Below are 12,442 nucleotides of genomic sequence, written 5' to 3'. Positions count from 1 at the left end.
TCCAGACTCCTTCATTTGCTGCTTCCGAAGCAGCTATGTACTCCACTTCACATGTAGATCCTGCTACGACGTTTTGTTTAGAACTGCACCAACTGATAGCTCCACCGTTTAATAAAAACACGTATCCGGTTTGCGATTTAGAATCGTCCTGATCAGTGTCAAAGCTTGCATCGACGTAACCATTAACAAGGAGCTCTTTGTCACCTCCATAAACGAGAAACATACCCTTCGTCATTTTCAGGTATTTCAGGATGTTCTTGACCGCTGTCCAGTGATCCACTCCTGGATTACTTTGGTACCTCCCTACTAAACTAATAGCAAGGCACACATCAGGTCTGGTACACAACATTTCATACATGATAGAGCCTATGGCTGAAGCATAGGGAACATCTTTCATTTTCTCTCTATCTTCTGAAGTGGTCGGGCATTGAGTCTTACTCAATTTCACACCTTGTAACACAGGCAAGAACCCTTTCTTTGCTTGATCCATTTTGAACTTCTTTAAAACTTCGTCAAGGTATGTGCTTTGTGAAAGTCCAATTAAGCGTCTCGATCTATCTCTATAGATCTTGATGCCCAATATATAAGCAGCTTCACCGAGGTCTTTCATTGAAAAACTCTTATTCAAATATCCTTTTATGCTATACAGAAATTCTATATCATTTCCAATCAACAATATGTCATCCACATATAATATCAGAAATGCTACAGAGCTCCCACTCACTTTCTTGTAAATACAAGCTTCTCCAAAAGTCTGTATGAAACCATATGCTTTGATCACACTATCAAAATGTTTATTCCAACTTCGAGAGGCTTGCACCAGTCCATAAATGGATCGCTGGAGCTTGCACACTTTGTTAGCTCCCTTTGGATCGACAAAACCTTCCGGTTGCATCATATACAACTCTTCTTCCAGAAATCCATTCAGGAATGCAATTTTGACATCCATTTGCCAAATTTCATAATCATAAAATGCAGCAATTGCTAACATGATTCGGACAGACTTAAGCATCGCTACAGGTGAGAAGGTCTCATCGTAGTCAATCCCTTGAACTTGTCGAAAACCTTTTGCAACAAGTCGAGCTTTATAGACGATAACATTACCATCAACGTCAGTCTTCTTCTTGAAGATCCTTTTATTCTCGATGGCTTGCCAATCAACGGGCAAGTCAACCAAAGTCCACACTTTGTTCTCATACATGGATCCCATCCCAGATTTCATGGCCTCAAGCCATTTGGCGGAATCTGGGCTCACCATCGCTTCTTCATAGTTCGTAGGTTCGTCATGGTCTAGTAACATAACCTCCAGAATAGGATTACCGTACCACTCTGGTGCGGATCTCACTCTGTTTAATCTACGAGGTTCAGTAACAACTTGATCTGCAGTTTCATGATCATTATCATTAACTTCCTCACTAATTGGTGTAGGTGTCACAGGAACCGGTTTCTGTGATGAACTACTTTCCAATAAGGGAGCAGGTACAGTTACCTCATCAAGTTCTACTTTCCTCCCACTCACTTATTTCAAGAGAAACTCCTTCTCTAGAAAGGATCCAAATTTAGCAACAAACGTTTTGCCTTCAGATCTGTGATAGAAGGTGTACCCAACCGTTTCCTTTGGGTATCCTATGAAGACACATTTCTCCGATTTGGGTTCGAGCTTATCAGGTTGAAGTTTTTTCACATAAGCATCACATCCCCAAACTTTAAGAAACGACAACTTTGGTTTCTTGCCAAACCACAGTTCATAAGGCGTCGTCTCAACGGATTTTGATGGTGCCCTATTTAACGTGAATGCGACCGTCTCTAGAGCGTATCCCCAAAATGATAGCGGTAAATCAGTAAGAGACATCATAGATCGTACCATATCTAGTAAAGTACGATTACGACGTTCGGACACACCATTACGCTGTGGTGTTCCGGGTGGCGTGAGTTGCGAAACTATTCCACATTGTTTCAAATGTACACCAAACTCGTAACTCAAATATTCTCCTCCACGATCAGATCGTAGGAATTTTATTTACTTGTTACAATGATTTTCAACTTCACTCTGAAATTCTTTGAACTTTTCAAACGTTTCAGACTTGTGTTTCATTAAGTAGATATACCCATATCTGCTTAAGTCATCTGTGAAGGTGAGAAAATAATGACATCTGCCACGAGCCTCAACATTCATTGGACCACATACATCTGTATCTATGATTTCTAACAAATCTGTTGCTCTCTCCATAGTACCGGAGAACGGTGTTTTTGTCATCTTACCCATACGGCATGGTTCGCAAGTACCAAGTGATTCATAATCAAGTGGTTCCAAAAGCCCATCAGTATGGAGTTTCTTCATGCGCTTTATACCGATATGACCTAAATGGCAGTGCCACAAATATGTTGCACTATCATTATCAACTCTGCATCTTTTGGTTTCAACACTATGAATATGTGTGTCACTACTATCGAGATTTAATAAGAATAGACCACTCTTTAAGGGTGCATGACCATAAAAGATATTACTCATGTAAATAGAACAACCATTATTCTCTGATTTAAATGAATAACCGTCTCGCATCAAACAAGATCCAGATATAATGTTCATGCTTAACGCTGGCACCAAATAACAATTATTTAGGTCTAATATTAATCCCGAAGGTAGATGTAGAGGTAGCGCGCCGACTGCGATCACATCGACTTTGGAACCGTTTCCCACATGCATCGTCACCTCGTCCTTAGCCAATCTTCGCTTAATCCGTAGTCCCTTGTTTCGAGTTGCAAATATTAGCAACTGAACCAGTATCAAATACCCAGGTGCTACTGCGAGCATTAGTAAGGTACACATCAATAACATGTATATCACATATACCTTTGTTCACCATGCCATCCTTCTTATCCGCCAAATACTTGAGATAGTTCTGCTTCTAGTGACCAGTCTGCTTGCAGTAGAAGCACTCAGTTTCAGGCTTAGGTCCAGGTTTGGGTTTCTTCTCTTGAGCAGCAACTTGCTTGCTGTTCTTTTTGAAGTTCCCCTTCTTCTTCCCTTTGCCCTTTTTCTTGAAACTAGTGGTCTTGTTGACCATCAACACTTGATGCTCCTTCTTGATTTCTACCTCCGCAGCTTTCAGCATTGCGAAGAGCTCGGGAATAGTCTTATTCATCCCTTGCATATTATAGTTCATCACGAAGCTCTTGTAGCTTGGTGGCTGTGATTGGAGAATTCTGTCAATGACGCAATCATCTGGAAGATTAACTCTCAATTGAATCAAGTGGTTATTATACCCAGACATTTTGAGTATATGCTCACTGACAGAACTGTTCTCCTCCATCTTGCAGCTATAGAACTTATTGGAGACTTCATATCTCTCAATCCGGGCATTTGCTTGAAATATTAACTTCAACTCCTGGAACATCTCGTATGCTCCATGACGTTCAAAACGTCGTTGAAGCCCCGATTCTAAGCCGTAAAGCATGGCACATTGAACTATCGAGTAGTCATCAGCTTTGCTCTGCCAGACGTTCATAACATCTGGTGTTGCTCCAGCAGCAGGCCTGGCACCCAGCGGTGCTTCCAGGACGTAATTCTTCTGTGCAGCAATGAGGATAATCCTCAAGTTACGGACCCAGTCCGTGTAATTGCTACCATCATCTTTCAACTTTGCTTTCTCAAGGAACGCATTAAAATTCAACGGAACAACAGGGCCATCTATCTACAATCAAACATAGACAAGCAAGATACTATCAGGTACTAAGTTCATGATAAATTTAGGTTCAATTAATCATATTACTTAAGAACTCCCACTTAGATAGACATCCCTCTAATCCTCTAAGTGATTACGTGATCCAAATCAACTAAACCATGTCCGATCATCACGTGAGATGGAGTAGTTTCATTGGTGAACATCGCTATGTTGATCATATCTGCTATATGATTCACGCTCGACCTTTTGGTCTCCGTGTTCCGAGGCCATATCTGCATATGCTTGGCTCGTCAAGTATAACCTGAGTATTCCGCGTGTGCAACTATTTTGCACCCGTTGTATTTGAACGTAGAGCCTATCACACCCGATCACGTGGTGTCTCAGCACGAAGAACTTTCGCAACGGTGCATACTCAGGGAGAACACTTCTTGATAATTAGTGAGAGATCATCTTATAATGCTACCGTCAATCAAAGCAAGATAAGATGCATAAAAGATAAACATCACATGCAATCAATATAAGTGATATGATATGGCCATCATCATCTTGTGCTTGTGATCTCCATCTTCGAAGCACCGTCGTGATCACCATCGTCACCGGCGCGACACCTTGATCTCCATCGTAGCATCGTTGTCGTCTCGCCAATCTTATGCTTCCACGACTATCGCTACCGCTTAGTGATAAAGTAAAGCATTACAACGCGATTGCATTGCATACAATAAAGCGACAACCATATGGCTCCTGCCAGTTGCCGATAACTCGGTTACAAAACATGATCATCTCATACAATAAAATTTAGCATCATGTCTTGACCATATCACATCACAACATGCCCTGCAAAAACAAGTTAGATGTCCTCTACTTTGTTGTTGCAAGTTTTTACGTGGCTGCTATGGGCTTAAGCAAGAACCAATCTTACCTGCGCATCAAAACCACAACGATAGTTTGTCAAGTTGGTGCTGTTTTAACCTTCACAAGGACCGGGCGTAGCCACACTCGGTTCAACTAAAGTTGGAGAAACTGTCACCCGCTGGCCACCTTTGTGCAAAGCACGTCGGGAGAACCGGTCTCGCGTAAGCGTACGCGTAATGTCGGTCCGGGCTACTTCGTCCAACAATACCGCCGAACCAAAGTATGACATGCTGGTAAGCAGTATGACTTATATCGCCCACAACTCACTTGTGTTCTACTCGTGCATATAACATCAACACATAAAACCTAGGCTCTGATACCACTGATGGGTTTCGTAGTAATTTCAAAAAAATTCCTACGCACACGCAAGATCATGGTGATGCATAGCAACGAGAGGGGAGAGTGTGATCTACGTACCCTTGTAGATCGACAACGGAAGAGTTAGCACAACGTGGTTGATGTAGTCGTACGTCTTCACGGCCCGACCGATCAAGCACCGAAACTACGGCACCTCCGAGTTCTAGCACACGTTCAGCTCGATGACGATCCCCGGACTCCGATCCAGCAAAGTGTCGGGGAAGAGTTCCGTCAGCACGACAGCGTGGTGACGATCTTGATGTACTACCGTCGCAGGGCTTTGCCTAAGCACCGCTATGATATTATCGAGGTCTATGGTGGAAGGGGGCACCGCACACGGCTAAGAATATGATCACATGGATCAACTTGTGTCTCTATGGGGTGCCCCCTTGCCCCCGTATATAAAGGATCAAGGGGAGGAGGCCGGCCAGCCCCTATGGCGCGCCAAGGAGGAGTCCTCCTCCTAGTAGGAGTAGGACTCCTACTAGGAGGGGGAAAGAAGTGGGGAGGGAGAAGGAAAGGGGGGCGCCGCCCCCCCTCTCCTAGTCCAATTCGGACCAGGGGGGAGGAGGCGCGCGGCCCACCCTGGCTGCCCCTCTCTCTCTCCACTAAGGCCCATATAGCCCATTACTTCTCCCGGGGGGGTTCCGGTAACCCTCCGGCTCTCCGGTTTTCTCTGAAATCACCCGGAACACTTCCGGTGTCCGAATATAGCCGTCGAGTATATCAATCTTTATGTCTCGACCATCTCGAGACTCCTCATCATGTCCGTGATCACATCCGGGACTCCGAACTAACTTCGGTACATCAAAACTCATAAACTCATAATATAACTGTCATCGAAACCTTAAGCGTGCGGACCCTACGGGTTCGAGAACAATGTAGACATGACCGAGACACGTCTCCGGTCAATAACCAATAGCGGAACCTGGATGCTCATATTGGCTCCTACATATTCTACGAAGATCTTTTATCGGTCAGACCGCATAACAACATACGTTGTTCCCTTTGTCATCGGTATGTTACTTGCCCGAGATTCGATCGTCGGTATCTCAAATACCTAGTTCAATCTCGTTACCGGCAAGTCTCTTTACTTGTTTCGTAATACATCATCTTGCAACTAACTCATTAGTTGTAATGCTTGCAAGGCTTATGTGATGTGCATTACCGAGAGGGTCCAGAGATACCTCTCCGACAATCGGAGTGACAAATCCTAATCTCGAAATATGCCAACCCAACATCTACCTTTGGAGACACCTGTAGAGCTCCTTTATAATCACCCAGTTACGTTGTGATGTTTGGTAGCACACAAAGTGTTCCTCCGGCAAACGGGAGTTGCATAATCTCATAGTCATAGGAACATGTATAAGTCATGAAGAAAGCAATAGCAACATACTAAACGATCGGGTGCTAAGCTAATGGAATGGGTCATGTCAATCAGATCATTCACCTAATGATGTGATCCCGTTAATCAAATAACAACTCTTTGTCCATGGTTAGGGAACATAACCATCTTTGATTAACGAGCTAGTCTAGTAGAGGCATACTAGTGACACTCTGTTTGTCTATGTATTCACACATGTATTATGTTTCCGGTTAATACAATTCTAGCATGAATAATAAACATTTATCATGATACAAGGAAATAAATAATAACTTTATTATTGCCTCTAGGGCATATTTCCTTCACACGCCGTCGTGCTGGCGGAACTCTCCCTCAAAGCTCGGCAGGATCGGAGTTCGAGGGATGTCATCGAGTTGAACGTGTGCAGAACTCGGAGGTGCCGTGCGTTCGGTGCTTGATCGGTCGAATCATGAAGACGTACGACTACATCAACTGCGTTGTGCTAACGCTTCCGCTTTCGGTCTACGAGGGTACCTGGACAATACTCTCCACTCTCGTTGCTATGCATCACCATGATCTTGCGTGTGCGTAGGAATTTTTTTGAAATTACTACGTTCCCCAACACCAAGAAACTTGATGATGCATTATGGGCCTATAGAACTGCATATAAAAATCCTACGGGTATGTCTCCGTATAAAATGGTTTATGGTAAAGCATGTCACTTACCTCTTGAATTAGAACATAAGGCATATTGGGCTATTAAAGAGCTCAACTATGACTTCAAACTTGCTGGTGAGAAGAGGCTTTTTGACATTAGCTCACTTGATGAATGGAGAACCCAGGCTTATGAAAATGCCAAGCTGTTTAAAGAAAAAGTTAAAAGATGGCATGATAAAAGGATACAAAAGCGTGAGTTCAATGTAGGTGATTATGTATGGCTATACAACTCTCGTTTAAGATTTTTTGCAGGCAAACTTCTCTCTAAATGGGAAGGTCCTTACGTTATGGAGGAGGTCTATCGTTCTAGTGCCATAAAAATCAACAACTTCGAAGGCACAAATTCGAGGGTGGTGAACGGTCAAAGAATTAAACATTATATCTCGGGTAATCCTATAAATGTTGAAACTAATATCATTGAAATCGTAACCCTGGAGGAATACATAAGGGACACTTTCGGGAATATTTCAGACTCCGAAAAGGAATAGGTATGTGGTACGGTAAGTAAACCGACTCCAAAACAGTTCTAATGGCAATATTTCTCCGTTTTGAAATATATAAAAAATAGGAAAATAAGAAGCAGAACGGAAAGGACACGGGGCTTCCACGAGGGTGGAGGGCGCGCCCTACCCCCTGGGCGCGCCCCTGCCTCATGGGCACCTCGTGTGCTCTCCGGACTCCGTTTTCTTGCACGATACTTCTTTTGGTCGGTAAAAATTCATTATATAATCTCCTGATGGTTTTGACCCCCGTACCACCCAAATATCCTCTGTTCTTGTTTCGAGCTGTTTTCTGTCAGGGTTGTCAAGGCCAGGCATCATGTCGTCCCCCTCCTCCAACAATGGTGACAATGATGCTTGGCTAATGAAGATAGAACTGAAGAGGGAAGAACCTATGGAGATCAACAAGGATGAAGGGATCAAGAAGGCCACGAAGGACCATGTTCTGGCAGCAGAAGACATCCTTCAACTTGATCACAATCTTCTTACCCCAACTGAGATCGAAGCTTTCAAGATGATTGAGTTAGCTCGTATACAAAACAAGTATCTCACACGTGAAAATATTTTGTTGAAGGAGCATATCATCGCACTCAAGGGCATTATCCGCAAGTTGGAGGACCTCCTACGCTTGATGTGCGACTATCCATCATCAACAACTCCACCTTCTTCACCAACAAAGAAGAACTGAGTATCTGGTATGGGCACTCTCCTTGGCAACTACCAAGCTTGGGGGAGTGCCCCGGTATCGTATCACCATCACTTTTATCTTTACCATTTTTCTTAGTTCGATCCTTTTGGTATTATCTTGATCTAGTAGAATAAAGTTTTTGGTATGATCTAGTTTTGAGTTTTGCTTTATGATCCCTCTATGTAATCGAGTCCGTGAGCTATATAACAAAGTTTAGTGTTGATTCAAGGGCCTGATTATTTTTGCTATGATCTTGAGGGAATAAAATAAAAGGAGAAAGAATAAAAAGAAATAAAGAGATCATATGGATCTTATGGAGAGTAATGAGCTCACATATAAAGGGTATGATGAATAAAAGTTGTTGAGAGTTGACAAACATAGTTTTGGTCATCGTTGCAATTCATAGGAAGTAATAAAGAAAGAGAGGTTCACATATAAGTATACTATCTTGGACATCTTTTATGATTGTGAGCACTCATTAAAGTATGATATGCTAAAGAGTTGACGTTGGACAAGGAAGACAACGTAATGGGTTATGGTTTCTTTCATCTGAGATAAATTATATTGTCATGGATCATCCAACATGTTGAGCTTGCCTTTCCCTCTTTTGCTAGCCAATTTCTTTGCACCAAGTAGAGATACTACTTGTGCTTCCAAATATCCCTAAACCCAGTTTTGCCATGCGAGTCCACCATATCTACCTATGGATTGAGTAAGATCCTTCAAGTAAGTTGTCATCGGTGCAAGCAATAAAAATTGCTCTCTAAATATGTATGACTTATTAGTGTGGAGAAAATAAGCTTTATACGATCTTGTGATGTGGAAGAAATAAAAGCGACGGACTACATAATAAAGGTCCATATCACAAGTGGCAATATAAAGTGACGTTCTTTTGCATTAAGATTTTGTGCATCCAACCATGAAAGCGCATGACAACCTCTGCTTCCCTCTACGAAGGGCCTATCTTTTACTTTTATCTTCTACCTTATACAAGAGTCATGGTGATCTTCACCTTACCTTTTACATTTTATCCTTTGGCAAGCACAATGTGTTGGAAAGATCCTGATATATATATAGCTAATTGGATGTGAGTCTTCATGAACTATTATTCTTGACATTACCCTTGAGGTAAAACGTTGGGAGGCAAAACTATAAGCCCCTATCTTTCTCTGTGTCTGATTAAAACTTCATACCCATAAATATTGCGTGAGTGTTAGCAATTGTGAAAGACTAAAAGATGGTTGAGTATGTGGACCTGCTGAAAAGCTCTTATATTGACTCTTTCCTATGTTATGATAAATTGCAATTGCCTCGATGACTAAGATTAGAGTTTGTTGGTTCTCAATGAAGTTTATGATTCATACTTAAAATTGTGATTGAATTGTTACTTTAGCATAAGAGATAATATGACAATATATACATATGTTGCTGTTCTAAGAATGATTATGATGCCCTCATGTCCGTATTTTATTTTTATCGACACCTCTATCTCTAAACATGTGGACATATTTTTCAATTTCGGCTTTCGCTTGAGGACAAGCGAGGTCTAAGCTTGGGGGACTTGATACGTCCATTTTGCATCATGCTTTTATATCGATATTTATTGCATTATGGGCTGTTATTACACATTATGTCACAATACTTATGCCTATTCTCTCTTATTTTACAAAGTTTACATCAAGAGGGAGAATGTCGGCAGCTAGAATTCTGGGCTGGAAAAGGAGCAAATATTAGAGACCTATTCTGCACATCTCCAAAAGTCCTGAAACTCCACGAGAGCACTTTTCCGATACCCATCTTCTGCTATATGAGGTATTTCGCCCGAGAAAAAAATCAGAAGCAAGCTTTCGGGATGAGACTCCGCCGCCACGAGGCGGAACCTTGGCGGAACCAATCTAGGGCTCCGGCGGAGCTGTTCTGCCGGGGAAACTTCCCTCCGGGAGGGGGAAATCATCACCAACGATCCTCTCATCGGGAGGGGGTCAATCTCCATCAATATCTTCACCAGCACCATCTCATCTCAAAACCTAGTTCATCTCTTGTATCCAATCTTTGTATCCAAATCTCAGATTGGTACCTGTAGGTTGCTAGTAGTGTTGATTACTCCTTGTAGTTGATGCTAGTTGGTTTACTTGGTGGAAGATTATATGTTCAGATCCATTATGCATATTATTACCCCTCTGATTATGAACATGAATATGCTTTGTGAGTAGTTACGTTTGCTCCTGAGGACATGGGAGAAGTCTTGCTATTAGTAGTCATGTGAATTTGGTATTCGTTCGATATTTTGATGAGATATATGTTGTCATCCCTCTAGTGGTGTCATGTGAACGTCAACTACATGACACTTCACCATTGTTTGGGCCTAGAGGGAGGCATTGGGAAGTAATAATTAGATGATGGGTTGCTAGAGTGATAGAAGCATAAACCCTAGTTTATGCGTTGCTTCGTAAGGGGCTGATTTGGATCCATATGTTTCATGCTATGGTTAGGTTTACCTTAATACTTCTATTGTAGTTGCGGATGCTTGCAATGGGGGGTTAATCATAAGTGGGATGCTTGTCCAAGTAAGGACAGTACCCAAGCACCGGTCCACCCACATATCAAATTATCAATTACCGAACGTGAATCATATGATCGTGATGAAAACTAGCTTGACGATAATTCCCATGTGTCCTCGGGAGCGCTTTCCTTCATATAAGAGTTTGTCCAGGCTTGTCCTTTGCTACAAAAAGGATTGGGCCATCTTGCTGCACCTTATTTACTTTTATTACTTACTACTCGTTACAAATTACCTTATCAAAAACTATCTGTTACCGATAATTTCAGTGCTTGCAGAGAATACCTTGCTGAAAACCGCTTACCATTTCCTTCTGCTCCTCGTTGGGTTCGACACTCTTACTTATCGAAAAGGCTACTATAGATCCCCTACACTTGTGGGTCATCAACTCTGAGTCTCAATCTGGATACGCATTGAACGTGGGAGCAATTAGCTGGAGTAGCTCCATGCAGAGCATTGTAGACATAGAAATTTGCAAAATACGTACGGATCTGAATTTGGCAGACCCGTTGACTAAACCTCTCTCACAAGCAAAACATGATCATACCTTATTACTCTTTGGGTGTTAATAACATGGCGATGTGAACTAGATTATTGACTCTAGTAAACTCTTTGGGTGTTAGTCACATGGCGATGTGAACTATGGGTGTTAATCACATGGCGATGTGAACTAGATTATTGACTCTAGTGCAAGTGGGAGACTGATGGAAATATGCCCTAGAGGCAATAATAAAGTTGTTATTACTATATTTCCTTATTCATGATAAAGGTTTATTATTCCTGCTATAATTGTATTGACCAAAAACTTAAATACATGTGTGAATACATAAACAAATACCGTGTCCCTAGTGAGCCTCTACTAGGCTAACTCATTGATCAAAGATGGTTAAGGTTTCCTAACCATAGACATGAGTTGTCATTTGATAACAAGATCACATCATTAGGAGAATGATGTGATGGACAAGACCCAACCATTAATTAGCATAGCATATGATCGTTCAGTTTATTGCTACTCTTTCTTAATGTCAAATACATGTTTCTTCGACCATGAGATCATGAAACTCCCGGATATCGGAGGAATACCTTGTGTGCTATCAAACGTCACAACATAACTGGGTGATCATAAAGATGCTCTACAGGTATCTCCGAAGGTGTCTGTTGAGTTGGCGTGAATCGAGACTGGAATTTGTCACTCCGCGTAACGGGGAGGTATCTCTGGGCCCTCTCGGTAATACAACATCACAAGAAGGTTGCAAGAAAAGTGACGAAGGAGTTAGTTACAAGATGATGTATTACGGAACAAGTAAAGAGACTTGACGGTAACAAGATTGAACTAGGCATAGAGATACCGACGATCGAATCTCGGGCAAGTAACATACCAACAGACAAAGGGAATTACGTATGTTCTCATAAAGGTTCAACCGATAAAAGATCTTCGTGGAATACGTAGGAATCAATATGGGCATCCAGGTCTCGCTATTGGTTATTGACCAGAGAGGTGTCTCGGTCATGACTACATAATTCCCAAACCCGCAGGGTCGCATTCTTAACATTCGTTGACGCTAGAGTAGTATTGGGATATTTGACGAGTGGTTACCAGATGTTGTTCGGAGTCCCGGATGAGATCTCGTACATCACGAGGAGTCTCAGAATGGTCGAGAGGTAAAGATTTATATA

Source organism: Triticum urartu, chromosome 6A (assembly GCF_056163025.1).
Source record: "Triticum urartu cultivar PI428250 chromosome 6A, HENAU_Tu73, whole genome shotgun sequence".
NCBI lineage: Eukaryota > Viridiplantae > Streptophyta > Magnoliopsida > Poales > Poaceae > Triticum > Triticum urartu.
Note: the sequence above shows the minus strand (reverse complement) of the source record.